Source organism: Teleopsis dalmanni, chromosome 1 (assembly GCF_002237135.1).
Source record: "Teleopsis dalmanni isolate 2A chromosome 1, ASM223713v2, whole genome shotgun sequence".
NCBI classification, from domain to species: Eukaryota; Metazoa; Arthropoda; class Insecta; order Diptera; family Diopsidae; genus Teleopsis; species Teleopsis dalmanni.
This window is the reverse complement of record NC_051846.1, coordinates 20,106,687-20,119,907: the sequence shown is the minus strand read 5'-3', so window position 1 is coordinate 20,119,907 and position 13,221 is coordinate 20,106,687. Positions and strand designations below refer to the sequence as shown.

Below are 13,221 nucleotides of genomic sequence, written 5' to 3'. Positions count from 1 at the left end.
ATTTAATAATTTATTAAACAAATTTTGCGAGTCCATATTTTTTTTTTTTTTTTTTTGAATTAATTTCCAACATGTTTTGCAGCCTTAATGCATTGTCAATAAAACCAAATTACATTTGGCAGAAATATGGAAAAATGGGCTGGTTTTCAATTTGCGATTTAAAAACAAAATTAAAAATGAAGAACTGGTCATAAAAATATTCGGCTGCCAATAAACCAAGCAAATTAGTAAAATCTTACAGATTTAAAAAAAATTTATTAAGAAATTTTGGCGACTGAAGTGCATCACATTTACGAGGCAAAAACTTCAACTAAAAGTGATAATTAAAAAAAAAATCTTAGTTGCAATTTCTCACTAACAACTACAAATAGCTAAATAACGCATTTTCGGTTTATTTAGATTTTATTTTATACTTTTTTATTTTAATGCAAATAGTCATAAACGTTAAGATACGCAAAACGAAAAACTTTTTCTCTAAAAATAAACAGAATACAAAAGCCACAATGGCATAATCGCAAATATGTACTGTGAAAATGTTTTCTTCTTTATCTCATAAAATATTAAATGAAATACTAAACAAAAAAGAAAAAAACACTAAAATAAAAATTGATATTTTCAAGTTGCATCTGTCAGTGGCAGCAATTTTACATTGAAACATCGAAGTATCTGACAATTTCGCAAGATACTTTTATGAGCAACGCATACGTTCGCTGGTCGGCGTATTTACATTTGCCTTAACATTCGTTAGCAAATAAATTACACTTAATCTCAATGAATGATGTAAACATTTGCACTAGAAAATGATTCTGTTTTTAGTATCTTTTCATTGACATTTAATTTGTAATTGTATACTCCACTACAGACACTTCCAAAGATACCAGATACGCGTATGCAAATGCGACATATGATGTCACTGCCTTACAAAGTAAAGAGAACGGCTACAGAAATCTACAAAATCTACAAAATCTACTTAACATTCAATTCATTTTTCATTTTTCAATTTTGTAGCGCGATCGTATCACATCTGTGTTTAGCCAAATTAATCTATTTTTTATATTTTTTTTTATTTGTAACTTTACTTTTAGGCCAAACTTAATTTTATTAAGCTCGCCTTAAACATAATCTTTTTTGGTTGCTGGATGTTTTTTGGTTTTTTGTACTTATTTTTCAAATCAAACTTTTCATTGAAACTCGTTAATTTTCGTGCACAAAACTTCACACCTTTAAGGTTTTCTACAGATACTTGATAGGCCGAGTTTATCTCAAATTACAAAATCTATTTTACATATCAAATTTATTAATCCAATAAAAGTAAATATTGTAAATTTTTGTGTGAGTCTTTGAAAAATTTTCCAGAGCTTAAACATTTTTTTAAATTTATTTTTGTTATTCTAAAGTTTAAAAAAAAGTTATTTACATCAACTAAAACCCTACAGAGTTTATTGAGGAAAAATATGATCTTACAAACGAGACTACATTAGTAAAATATCTGTTAAAGTATTTCACTATGAATAGAAACATTAATATTAGTTTACACTGTTTTTGAATAAGAACTGTGGCTACTCAAACTACCTATAATGTTATACAATGATAAGTCATACCTTCACAAAAGCTTTATTAGGACTATAGGTTGTTTTTCGAGAGTAGCAGAAGATAGGGATAGATGGAGGCAGATCGTGAGGGAGGCCAAAGTTCATACTGGACTCTAGTGCCAAATAAGAAGAGAAGAATATAAGTTATTTTCCAAACTGAGGTCAGGCTTTATTGTGGCTATATTCTTTTTCTACTTCTTCTTGGTTCCGTTAACTTCTCGTAAAGCATAGAGTCTCAAGTTTGAGAAGCTAGGTACTATAATAAAGGTGTTATCGGAATATGTTGCTACAGTTGCATTACTTAAGGCACACATAACAACTATAAACAGTATGTGTAGAATGGGTCCCAAGATACTTCATTGTGGACCACTTACACTTATGAGTAGCTGCATTTATAAGATGTTTCAATTTTTGACTGTACAAATATCGTTTATTAAAGGATAACTTTCTTAGTAAATAGTGTGAATGAAGATCATACTGTTGCGAGGGAACGGTATGAAATATATCGAAACGACAACGAGGAAAAAGTAGTCGTCGGTCAACTCGCAAAGCAACAACAGGTCGGATGTCGTGATTCGCGGCAGTCATATTCATTTAGCAATGTATTTTAATCTTTAATAATTCAACACAAATAAAATAGTAGAAGTATTAAGTGTTTAAATATTTACTTTACAATAGTGTGGAAAAGAAATTTATTATTTTAATTTGAACTATGTGCCATTCTACTTAATTCTCTCAAAAGCCTCACGAACATCTAGAAATGATTTTTGGAATATCTATAGCTTGTTAAGCCTATTTCAATATCATCAATTATTTTGTAGGAAAATAGCAAAAATCACATTATTTACCGGTACTTAAGATTTAGGCCTCACTTCCATAGAACCCCTCATTACAATCTACAATTACAATCTTGTCATTCACAAACAAAAGTTAATATATGACCATATTTTGCGACACGCAAATTGGAATTGGGTTTATATTTCTTCAACAGCCAGGTCAAGAACTACTCTTATACCTCAAATATATAACCATGGACTTAGTACATGAAAAAAAACCAGAAATATCGAATATAATATCAATACGTTCTGGATACTGAATTTTAGGACGGTATGGCGCTAAGCTCAATCTACTCTATCCAATATCCTACTGACACTCAAGGAGGTGACTTCGGAGAGCACCTGTTTTGTGTATGTTTTAGCTTATCGAAAACCAAGTTTAAATTTTTGGGTACTCCTTTCTTTAATACACGCTGCGGTATTTCCAACATTAGTATTGGTCTGTTTTTTTTTTGTTGTTATTTACTGATTATTTACTGATACTCCTGATTTTGCGTCCACATCCTAAGACAACTATTAACAGGTTCAAAAATAATACCTTTGATTTAATTTTTTCTATCATTAAAGCTATTTCTATATATAAAACCAAAAATATTTTTTTAAATGCCCTACATCAAGCACCTATGTCTATATATTTTTATATTTGTATATTTATTTCTATATTTATTTTATATATTTTATATGATTTCACAATGTTTTCACTGAAGAAAAGTCGCTTGAAAGCATAAAGCCATTAAAAATTTCCTACCCCCAAAAGTTTTGCACCATATAGTAGCGTCCTGAGAATAAATATGGCCTATGTACTGTTCTGCTGTAAAGCACTTTATGACTAGAATCATCAAAATCCCCTGATGATATCTGTAAGAAATATAAATATACAAAGATGAGTAACTTCTTGACATTTACTTAATTTCTATTGGTAGTATATGGTATTACAATTATCTAAGTATATACATATTATATATACATATGCTATTATCTTTATCTCTACACATGTGTCTAGAGATCTTACCATTTAATACAAATTATAGAAACATCAGATGTAGGACTTGTATTATATTTTTTACCAATTGAGAAAATTTGAGTTTATTTATTTCTACATCTATTTCTATTTATTTAAGGAAACTCTTTTAACGAGTGTCTCTCTTTGGTGAATAACTTTTCAAAGATCAAATAGAAATATCCCCCTCTCTTGAGAGGGTTAACTGCCCGAATGCCTCTCTTGTAAAAGCAAAACTTGACTAGCGATAAATGACCGTAAAAAAGTTTCCACTGTATTTACCTTGCTTTACCTAATATCTGGAATAAGACCTACTTAAAACAGCCTTACTTTATTTATGCTTCATTATATAAATGCATCGAAACTATCTTGTAAAACAAAAAATAGTGGAATTAATATTTCTAATAGATAAAAAAAAAACTAGAGCTTCTATAAAAATTCAAGGCTCCACTATACTTATCGCTGACATTTACAAATCAAACAAAAAGCGAGCATTGCCTCTAATCTCTTTCAATTGCTGGGCTTTAATAAAAATAAAGCATAATTTATGACCGCCATTTCAGATAGTTTTTCAAGTGATAAACATAATAGCCGCAATTATCTGAACATTAGTCAATCATAAACTGTAATAGCTCAGTTTTATTGATAATGAATTATTGAAATTACTACGAGCAATTAATTTTAATTTATTTTTTGTTTGCACTGAATTATGGAATTGCAAACGTAAAACTGACCAGGCAATTTGATTTTAAATTGAGCAAATTTTGATAACGTCCGTCTGTGCCGTCTGCACTAGACAAGTCCATTCAATATACATTGTTGCAAAATTATTAATCTTTTATTTGCAGTTCTATTTAAATTCAATAGCAGATTGCATATAATTGCAGGCTTAAGTTGTTGGGTGTGACTACTACTTCTGTCATGGGAATGAAATGCTATTAAATGCCACTAAGCACTCAATTTCCGTAAAATTTATTAAACCTTTGAAATTACATGATTATTAAAAACTGATAAATAATATGATTTTTATATAAACAAAACAAAAAAAAAATAAAACATATTTGTTTATATCATTATTTTGAAAAATATTGTTTTTAAGTTGTTATACTAATTATGAATTATTTTTTATATTTTTCAGATAAGCGCTAGTAAATGCTTGGAAGCCGCATAATTTAGAGGTGGGTTCGCAGTTTATGTTATTAACTATAATTATTATATATGTTACTATATTACTGATAGCTTTATTAAAAAATTTTAACCTATATTTTTATACCGTCTTAAATTACATATCAAATTTTTTTAAGATAAAGAGATGTAAAAATGTTAACATATGGCATGCAGTTCTTGCAGTCTCCTCAATTAATAATTTTTTTTTACTTTATATTATCATGATCGATGTTTCTAAAATATTTATTGTCTCACTTATTGTTAGATATTACTAAAAGTTTATACATTTTGTAAACAGTTACTTTAATTTTTTATTAGGAATGTATACCTTCCTCTCAAAAAGTATCGGGATTTTGTTTGTTAACTACTCCTTAAATAATAGACCTTTTTTTGTTTTGTTGGTGCACTCTTGACATATGGTACAAATTTGAGCTCCATCAGTCAATTAGTTTGTTTACAGCAGCTGTTAATGTGAGATTACCTCAAGTGCATTTAGCGATTTTTACTATGGAAAATTTTTGTACGCGATTTTTTGACCAAACTCGGCATCACTGTCATCGCTCAGGCACCATATTCGTCAAATCTGGATCCATGCGACTTTTTCCTATTCCTGAAACTCAAATTGCCCCTTTGTGGTAAGCGTTTTGAGTCGATTGAATCGGTAAAAGAGAATTCGCTGAAGGAACTAAAAGCCATACCTGCACGGGCCTACGAAAAATGTATGGTAGATTGGGTTAAGCGTTGGCATATGTGTATCGCTTCACAAGGAGCATATTTTGAAGGAGATAAAATAAATTTGGAATAAAATTTAAATTTGTGTTTTATTTACAAAATCCGGGTACTTTTTGAGCTGGAGGTGTAATAAAATGAATTGGTTTTTGTTGTTAAGTACACAAACTAAAAACGCTAAATCGTTTGGGATATAATGTTAAAAAATGTTCGTCATATGCAGACCAGAATAATTACCGGAAAGACTACAATGATCATCGTACGAGCAACGCAAAAAGGTACAATTTCCCTAATCAAGCAAAAGTAAACCAACCTGAAAAGTATACAGACTTGACCAAATCTCTATTTTCGCAGTATGTTAGTTCTGTCAGGTCGTTAAAGAAAGCGGCGTTAAAGAGTTTAAGCTTCTCCTAGCCAATAATGTATACTGACACATGAGATTGAGTGCAATTTCCTCCTCATCCGCATAGTCGCGGATGACAAAAGTCAGTATAGGGTCGACCCAGTCTTATAGCATGTGTTTCTAGTACTATACATAGTGACCATAGTGCTAAGCAGGTTACACTTTAATTTATGAAGCTAACTGGTGCGTTTCCTGTAATGTTGTGTATAGAGTTAAATATAAATTAAGTAAAGTTGCTATAAAAAGTCTTGAGACTTTCCTTTTTTTACTAAAAGAATTCAACATTCTATTCACAATTGCCTTTTACTTTCTTTTCTAGTTATGAAAAATTCTATTATGGTACATTTTTATTAATTAGTAAAGTAGTTAAGGCGAATATTATTATTTATTGCAATGAAATATAAAATATATAAAGCTTCTTAATCTATTCATACGAGGGCGGTTTGATAAGTCAGTGACTTTTTGAATAAAACAAGTTTTTTTCGCCAAATAAACATTTTATTTTTTTACATAATCACCTCTTAGCTCAATACATTTAGTCTAGCGTTTTTCTAATTTTCTTATTCCCTCCAAATAATTAGTTTTCTCAAAGCTCTCAAAATACGCGTTTGTTTCGGTAATGACTTCTTCATTCGACTCAAATCTCTTACCGTCCAGCCATTTCTTTAGGTTTGGAAACAGAAAATAGTCACAGGGGACAATAAACAATCTGTAGAATATGCTAGATGGAGTAGCAGTTCGTATCCCAATTCGTGGATTTTGGCCATCCTGATTTAATCAGCACACGAAATTCACTTTTTTTCATTTATGTAAACATTCACGAGGTTGTCCGCTTTGAACGGCTATCAAACACCAACTGAACGACGTAGCTTGCTCAATATTAGACAGTTGCCCACTGGTAGATTACAGCTGCCGGCAGCACTGTTGCATTTGGAGTAACTGTGCGAGAAATTAAAAAAGTCACTGACTTATCAAACCGCCCTCGTATAATGAAAAATATTATTTTTATTTAAATTACATTGTAGTCTTTTAATTATAACCTTAATTTAGTTTAATTTGATAAGATATTGGGATTCTAACTATTTATTTCTAAATATTTTTCAACATCTCATAAATTACCACATAACTTTTTTTTTAATTTATGATTCTTTATTACTTTTTTCGAATAATTTTATTATAAATAGCACGCTGAGCATAATCATATTTAATATGATTGAATATGAATGTTTAATCATAATATTTTTTCTAAATCCTCTAAATACTATAATTTCATAACTATGCTTTTCGATGCTCTTCACTCAATGATAAACTTTTACTATCAGTAATGGTTAGTATAATTTTCATATTCGATTTACTTCAATTTAATTTTTGTAAAAAAAGCAAATATATAAAAAAGCTGTAAAACTCAAAATGGTTATTAGAATTTATTAAAATGCATTCTCGATTGAATCCAATGTTCATTCATAACAAATTATTACAAATATTTCCGATATAGTCAATTGAACTCACTCACTTCAACTACTTGTTTTTCAATTTTACAGCACAATTGCATTTACTCTTGCGTGCACTGCCATTTCAATAAAAATAAAATAAAATCATGGAATATAAAATTTTCCACAAATTTCACAAATTCCCCAAATCTCTGCACATAAACCTAAACCGAAGTTTTGCAAAATAAACTTACCGCAAAGTTTTTGAAAACTCAAGCATATGAAAGCATAAAAGTTGCACGAAATGTCAAAAGTGTGACAATAGAATCTTTCCAGTTTAAATGCTAAAAATGAGACTATCTCTACTTTTCAAGCTCTTTTGACATTTTCCAGTTCACTTCACTGAATAAAACTTCAAATTAAATTAATATGTCAGATATTACAAACTGTTATTGTACATAATCTCAAATAATGCTGATTAAATTAACTCTTCGCTGCATGCGACCACATGACGTATGAGTAACATTTTTTAGCTGCATAAAGTAGTCAAATTTTTATTAAGTATAAAGTAACATATTCATTTAATAAAATAAATACGTTTATGGCTTGACTTCAATTCGCATTTAAACTTTTATTTAATTTGTTTGGAAATCCCATTTGACTTTCGGGATTCATTGGCTGTATTTGTATGAAGAAATTTATGGAGAGCAATGAATCCTTAAAACAGCGGCTCAGTTCAACTTCCATGCGGCTTACAGTTTAAATGCAGCCACTCTGTCTCTGTATGTAATGTAGCTGAGAATTTATGCTTCTCCGCTGGTATTTGCCCTTTTAGTATTTGTTTTAGCAGCAATTTGTGCTGCAATTTATTGCTGCTATTTTTTATGTTGAGCATAAAAAATTGTTAAATTTAAATTGAAATGTTTACGCTTTGAATTCATGGCCACATCCTTTACCCGTATAGGCAAATGCAAGAACCTCCCTATAAAAATTCTTTGCTATTATATAGTGTATTAAAATTCTACTTTTCATACATTTTTATTATTTATTTTCAATTTTAAAACTGTGATATATGCTTCAATTGCAATATAAATAAAGTGAGTGTCAGTGTAAGCAGAGCCGGCTTTAACACTACCGGCGCCCCTAGCTACTATTGAAAATCATGTAAAAAAGCGAAAAAAAATATAAATATATTAGTAATATAAATAAAGTGAGTGTCAGTGTAACAGAGCCGGTTTTAAAACTACCGGCGCCCCTAGCTACTATTGAAAATCATGTAAAAAAGGGGGAAAAGAAAATTATATGGAATGATAACAATACTGAAATTATAAAATAATACTTTGTCATAAAAATACTTTTTATTATACGTACTTTTTATTTATTAATTAATACGATTATTCTACAGCTGGTTTATGATTTCGTTCTAATATGACACAGCAAGTGTATTTGTTAATAAACTTTGACAGCAAATTAACAAAACTCCAGAAAAAAGTGCGAGCATACAAGTCAAGTATGGCTTTGGGTCAGTGGGTTAATGAACGCTGACTCTGAGCTTCAAATTTGGCGGGGCACGAGTTCAACTCTTGATACTTGCAGTCTCAAAAAATTATTTACGAATAATTATGATGATAAGTATTTCCGCTAAAAATTAAATTAATTAAAAATTATAATTAGACGGATTTGAATAGCAAAGAAAAGACAAGGACAAATATTTTATTTTTTAATTTATTGAAATTTAGCTGACCATAAAACTAATAGTATAAATTTGAAAACAACAAAGCATAATTTTTTTACGTCGATCTGGCGCTCCTTTACTTTTTCGCCCCTGGGCCTTCTCCCCATCTCGTCCACCCCTAACACCGATACTGAGTGTAACATAAGTATCTTTATATCTTTAATGCATTGCTGACATTCTCTCATGTAAACTTTAAACAGATTAAATATTTGGTTGGTTTTCATTTTAAATCCCTCATTTCCGATTTAAAGCATTTTTGACCTGTTTTCTTTTCGCATCCATAATATATCCTTTTTTAACTTTTTGCTCGGGAACTTTTGTTTTATTGTTGCTTTGTGATTGTAATTTTTTTTTTTCACTTATCAACTTTTGTTACAAAACGCGCAATTATCATAATTTCATTCTTACATTTGCCTTAACTAAACTTATTAACCATTTTTCTTTCCTTGCTCCTACTTCTCTCTGAACGAACTACAATGGAAATGTTAAATGCTTTGATGATTGTAGGGAATGCAAACATTTTAAGCATTGCAAATCCCTAGAGAAGTCACAAAACCTAGAAATTTTTCTTTGATATTTTAATGCAGTGCTTGTGATGAATTAAATCTTTCATTATCTTGTCATTATTACCGTTTTCTTGCTAATATTCAGTAATGAAAAATTAATGTTTATTTAATGTTGTCTTTAGGAAAGCTAATTTGAAATAAAGAAAAATAATTCGATTTTTAACATTGTTTGTTTGAGAAAATATAATATTTATTATAGATATTATTTTAATAGAATCGGTAAAGCGCTTTATCTACACTTGAATATGACAAAAATACATTTAGCACTCATTACTTAACACTTCTATAAAAAGCAATGCTTACAAATGATGTATGCATTACAACAGTATACTTAAGATTTTACATGATTTTATAGAACCTTTACTAACTTGCAAAGTAAATTTTCTCTCTAACAGAATCTCTAACAGAATTAAATTTACCTTGAATACAAACAATGACACCAAAACACTTGATGTGTCTTTGTCCAGGATTGGCAAAAACTAGGTTCAAGTTTTTAGGGGCCTCCTGCTTCAATTCACTCGGCGATATCTCTAGCATTAGCATTAGCCAGATTCTTGCCTTTGTAAAAGTCTCCGGCTGGTTCTAATTTGATCTTCTCTCTACTACACACTATTACAAGGTGTTTGTGGATTCAAAACGGCTTTTTAGCTAATAAAGGAGGACTCGTCCTCCCTCCACCACAACTAACTAACTAACAAACACTGAATCCACCGAGTATCACTAACTTATCAGCGTGATCATATCCCAGAATATTAGGATAATTACGCCACCCATAATAGAGTTATCCTGAAATTGCTCTATATATGTTAATAATTATGTTAATAATATTTCTAAGTTCATGAACTACCTTGGTCAGAATGTAGACACCTAAAGCAACTTTGATAGGTGCCTCAAAGTCTAAGAGAAAATAAATTCATTTTCTCAGTAAAATTTTATGCTCGCAACGAGGGCCAGTTCACTTTGCATGCCAAATACTACTGCTTAAAATATTGAAATATATTTGCACAAGTAAAATGTCTAGGTGTATGCATTCCACGGTTAATGTTCCGCTAATCCCAATTCCTCCTCTTACGAGTGAAAGAGGCTCAATTTTTCCCGAGGTAAGATATGCCTGTCGTAAGAGACGACTAAAATCCCGGCACCATCTGACATTGCTTGGATTGTAAATAGTAGTGAGTGAGACTAACTTACAATACCAGACCGGAGATGTCTATCTGGTACAACGAGGATCAGTGGCCGCAGTTTCGGCTTTCCTGACCAATTGAGGTTGACCGTGCCATGGTAGTTGCGGTTAGAACCCAAACTTGTGTGAAAGAATGATTGTATTTTATTTCCATCGTTATGGAGCTGTGTATTCACACCGGGTGCTCTGACTTAAATATCGGCAGAGGCATAGTAGGTCTTGCTCATTACCAAGGGTGAAGTTATGCCAAACATATAACATGAATTGGTACCGGTTTTTTTACTGGTTCCACTGTGTCGTTTATTGTGCTGTGTTGAGTCTACAAGACAGGTTACTACGTTAAACCGGTTATAATATTCTCGAGGCAAGACTTGTTTTAAAGTCGGTTTTGTTTTTAAGGATTTTTACTTTTATTTCGTTTGTCATATTTTGTAAATTTCTATACTTATTTCGGCAAATTCGCTTTTACCATCTTTAGGTGAATTTCTAATATTAGAAACCACTCAAAAAATTTGAAGCAAAATTAAGGCCCATTTGTTGTAAGTGTCGACTTAAATCAAGTGTGCATCACTACCAAGAATAGCTACTATTCTTTATATTGAAATCAATCCTTCAGACTTTCATTCTTCAATCGGTAATAAGTGAGTAGTTAATTTAACCTTACTAGCTATTAGAGTGGAAATAACGTAACTACTTTCTGAATTAATCTCTTATCAAATTTTTTCATCCATAGATGGTCCACCTCTGTATTAATATTTATGTAACTAAGCATTGAGTTAATTCATTTAGTGATTTATGTCGTGATAGTCATTCCGTTGAGGTAATTGTCATGAGAATATTTCACTGCAATACTGACGTTACTGAAAGACCCATATTTATCGAAGAAGTCAATCAGTATACATATGTTGTTATTTATTTAAAATTTTATTATTTTCAACAAATTTCTAAGCAACTATTAAATTAAATTGATTATATTTTTGGTAAATATTTTTTTAAGTGAAATATTTTTTTATAAAAATTATTGCTGTATAGTGAATTTAACACATTGACGTTTTTTAGTTTTATTTAACTTGAAATATATAATACTATTATTTTTATTTTAAAGTTTTCATTTTGAATTAGTAAATGTTGTTGTGATTCATTTGTTCAATGCACAATGATATTATTTTATAATCTGCTTAAATTAACAACGTTTTTCAATGAAATATTATTCAAAACAATATATGCATTGTTTTAACTACAATAGATGCCAGATGCTTTGAAATATTTTTTATCTATAAAACTTATTCTACTAGTTACTTTTAGTGCATTATTGCTATTTGTTAGTATTCAGTTATTATGACGTTCATGTGAAAAATAATGAAAATTGTATTCCTTGAAGAATTTAATCATTTAAATTGCATACAAATGGTAACAAATGTGGGGCTTTAAGCTTCTCAACCATTTTTCGAGTGCTATTATTGTACAAATTAAACCGACTTCATTTTTGCATTACTCTTATGCACTTCAAAAGCGGAATATTCACAGAAAAGTTGCAGTGTAAATACTTAAAACATTTACGAAGCACCGCCATTCTTCATTAAAGCACAAGGCACTCATACATGAATCACAGATTTACGAATGCAGGCACTACTTTGGAAAGACTGCAAACAACGATAACACAGAATCCTTTTTAACGGAAAAGCACTTTTATTAATTAAAATGACCTTTACGAAGTCAACAATACGGCGATATATGTTTTTGCTTATCACATCCAACAAAACACAGATGCATCGACAGCCGACGTACGAACCGCATTAACACGGTTGCAATGCAACATTGCAAAGGATACTTTACTGCCTACGGAACAAATCACAATAGTGGAAAGGAGTTATGCACTGCAAGGATGTTTAACTGAGAGAAATATGTAAAGATATTTGCAGACGAGAGGAACATACTGTGACGGCTTTGTAAAGTAGAGTAACACGTATATATTATGCGAAAAATAATTCAATACTGAAGACAAATATATTCGAGTGAAATGTATCATATGGAATTCACACAAAATATTGTGGATTAAAAAAAATACTATAAAATCTTTGAATTTATTTATTGACCTATTTTTTTATAATGGTTTTTATATATATTTTTTTATCCGGCTATAGGTCGGATAATTTCAACCTTTGTTTAATATTTTTAGGTATATTCTATATTTCGACTCTTCTTGAGAGTCATCAACAGTATCAGGATCTAACATAAATTAATATTACTAAAACCTCTTTATTCTATTGTCTAAATTGTACGGCATTGCTATACTATAACTACGTCATTCTCTTTATTCTATTGTCTTTATTGCACTGTATTTCAATACTATATCTACTATATGTTGTAATATAGTGCAATCTATTATCTAGAACAAAGAGGATGTCTAAGATATAGTTTTAGTAATATTAATTTATATTAGATAGTGATCCCGATGATGACTCTCAAGGAGAATCGAAATAAAGAATGTCTTAAAAAATAATAAACAAACGTTGAATTATTTAACAAAAAGTGACCTATAGCCGGATAAAAAATATATATAAAATATAATATAAATAT

At 30.2% G+C, this 13,221-nt stretch overlaps 1 protein-coding gene across 1 annotated transcript in view; it reads left to right on the top strand.

Moving 5' to 3' along the window:
- Positions 1–13,221, top strand: part of LOC119677864 (collectin-12-like) — a 321,969-nt gene that overhangs the window by 285,989 nt on the left and 22,759 nt on the right. The window contains exon 2 of the mRNA XM_038089423.1: positions 4,567–4,606. The gene's annotated coding sequence lies outside the window, so the exon portion shown is untranslated. The remainder of the gene's footprint in view (positions 1–4,566; positions 4,607–13,221) is intronic.